The sequence below is a fragment of the Lipotes vexillifer genome, unplaced genomic scaffold, assembly GCF_000442215.2.
Source record: "Lipotes vexillifer unplaced genomic scaffold, Lipotes_vexillifer_v1.1 scaffold914, whole genome shotgun sequence".
In the NCBI taxonomy this organism is placed as follows: domain Eukaryota; kingdom Metazoa; phylum Chordata; class Mammalia; order Artiodactyla; family Lipotidae; genus Lipotes; species Lipotes vexillifer.
Window position 1 is genome coordinate 3,591,988 of NW_006780388.1, and position 2,849 is coordinate 3,594,836.

A 2,849-nucleotide genomic window follows, 5' to 3' on the forward strand; every position below is an offset into this window, starting at 1 on the left:
TGGTTCAGTGGTTAAGACTCTGCACTTCCACTGCAGGGGGTGCAGGTTCGATCCTTGGTTGGGGAACTAAGATCCCACATGCCGCGAGACGTGGCCCAAATAAATAAATAAATAATAAAAAGATGTTTTAAAATACAAAGCTTGGGGGTCCCTTGGGCTGTGCTCTGGGTTGGGGACAGGGGTGGGTGGGGCTGGTGCCCAGTTGGCAGGAGGGACACCCCGGACACTCCGAGACTGGACACCTACAGGCTTGCTCTGGTGGGTGGGAATTGACCTGTTGATCCCTGTTCCCAAGGGCCTGGCACAGAGGGGCCCCCTCACATTTTAAAAAGAAATTAAGTGTAAAATAATGTTTAAAGCTCCCTTGAGGTGTTAATGGGGAATGAATTCTAGAAGGACGCTGGTCTGGAGACAGCCAGGTGGATTGTGTGAGCATCAGGGTGGAGAGTCCTGGGGGTTACACCCTCTCCCCAAAGATATCCAAAGCAGAGCTCAGATAGGAGCTCGGACGCACCTAAACGTGAGTTTGATTGTAAATCAGATGAGCACCTTGTGTTCAGGAAGCGGCCAGGTGTCCCTGCTGCCCAGAACCCAGAGGGTGCTGAGCAGACTGCCAGGCCCCTGCATGCCCCCAGATACCCCAATGCCTGAGTTAAACTTCAGAGCAGTGAAGAACAAAATTAGGTTGATCGTGCCGCTCCTGCCTCTTGGAACATAATTCTGCAAGAGCCATCATTCAGAGAGAGCAATCTTCTTAGTCACAGAAATCACACGCTCGTGGGGAACTTATCCCTCCAGTCCTTCCCCTCTGCGGGAAGGGATTCGGAGTGGGGGGTAGCTGAGGAACGACCACGGGCCAACACTGGGGCTTTCTGACCCAGAGGCCCCCACCAGGAAGGGACCACCTGCCCACTGCTGTGGCACAGGGAATAGAGCCCACCCCCTGCCCCAGCCCTTCCGTACACACTGGCCAAGGGGTCTTAGGTAAGTCACACCAATTCTCTGAGCCCTGGCTCCCTGTAATAGGCGACACCTACAAAGCCACTGCGCAGAGGAAATGAGTCCAGGCACACAGTGGCGCTCAATAGCTGCTGAGATGCCCGACACATAGTAGTGCTCAATAGCCGCCCCCACTCACATGCCCCAAACAGCCCAGCACTTCCTCCCCAGCACCAGGAGCCCTGGGCTCTGTGGAGAATGTGCCAGAGCCTCCCGGGGGGACCTGGGAGGGGACCTCGGTGCTCAAAAGTGTTCCATGCCCTGGGGGAGGATCAGCGTGGTGCAGTCCCTTCTAGGCTCACCCAGTGTGAGGTCAGCAGGAAGGAGCCGGCCCTGCAGCCCAGGGGCAGCTGTGGAAGCCACCGAGATCAAGATCGAGGCTTGCTGGTCCTGGGGCCTCACCTGTGCAGGGTGGGCGGAGGATGTCGTGGCTAAGAGGACAGGCATCAGCACCACCCAAGGGCCCCCACCCAGGCCTGTCTCCCCTGGGACGGCCTGGATCGTGGGTGCAGCCGATGGCAACCCCCACTCCTGTCCCTCCCCTGAAACACGCTCCATCTGTCCTTAAGGCAGCCTTGGTCTGGGATATCGCTTCCCCATGAGGGGGAAACCGAGGTGGGTGAGGGTGGGCTCCATGCAGCCCACAGGGAGGCCAGGCTGGTACAGCCCCCTCCTCAGGGTCTCTGCAGGGTCTGCATGCCCTGCAAGAAGTTTCCAAAGCTACATTCTGCCTCCAGCATACTTTCTCAGAACTCCCGTTCACTATTTCATTGGGAACCAATGGTGGGCCATTGTTATCGGTGCCAGCGACCACTTCTGCCCAGGAGGCTCCCTGTCCTCCCCTCGAGTGGCCGCTGTCCCCAGGAACCTGTTCTCTTCAAAAGAGGCTCAGCAGCAGCCAGGACTGCCTCACACTTTGCACAGCAGGGGCTCTCCCACTCGCTTTCTCCCCAGAACCCCAGGCTGGCAGGAGGGGCAGGGACAAGGCAAGTGGGCAGGTGAGGGCCCCACCTGGACCCTGGGTGGGCAGATAGCACACAGGTGAACTTCCAGGCCGCGTGCTCCCTTCTGGAGAGGGTGGCCCCCAGAGCACAGGTGCCAAGGCCTGGACACGCCAGGGTTCCATCCCCAGCCGCCAGGGCCCCAACCCCTCTACTCCCCAGTCCAGGGTGAAGCACACGGGAACCCCGGGACCAGGCACCTTGTGCTCTGCAAGGCAGGGCCCTGGAGCTGGCCCAACACTGCCTGCACTCTTCCCACCGCTCACGGACCACCGCCTCCCCTCTGCCAGCACCCCCCACCCAGGGGCCCCCGCGGCTCCTGCGCCCTCCGCGGTCTGCTTTTTCCGCACCCACTCCAGCCACAGCCCCCTCGCGAACCCACCCGGCTGCACCGCCCACCCTCGCCAGCCCCTGGGCGAGCCCCGCTGCGGCGCCCTCCGTGGGGAGGTCGGGCCGGGAAAGGCACTGTGGGCAGAGCCAGAGCGGGTCGACCCAGTCTCCCTGAGGTTTCTGCCCTGACTCTGGCACATCGGGTCCAGAGGCCGGAGGATGGCAAGGGTGGGGAGCGAGGGAGTGGGAGAGGATGGCGGCCGAGGCTGGGGACCAGACGGAAGGGGAGGGGAGGGACTCAGGACGGCGGCAGGAGAGCTCCAGGAGTGCCAGGGCGGCGCAGGGCTGCGCGCAGGGTGGTGAGACTCGTGGCGAGGGTAAAGGAGATCTGTGAGGGACCCTGGCGAGAGCGGAGGGAAGGGGCGCTGGCGGGGATGCGTGAGGCAGGGGCGCGCGGCACTCACCTGGGCGGGGCAGCCCCTTGGGCCCTCGGGGAGCCAAGTGCCCGTGCTGCGCTCG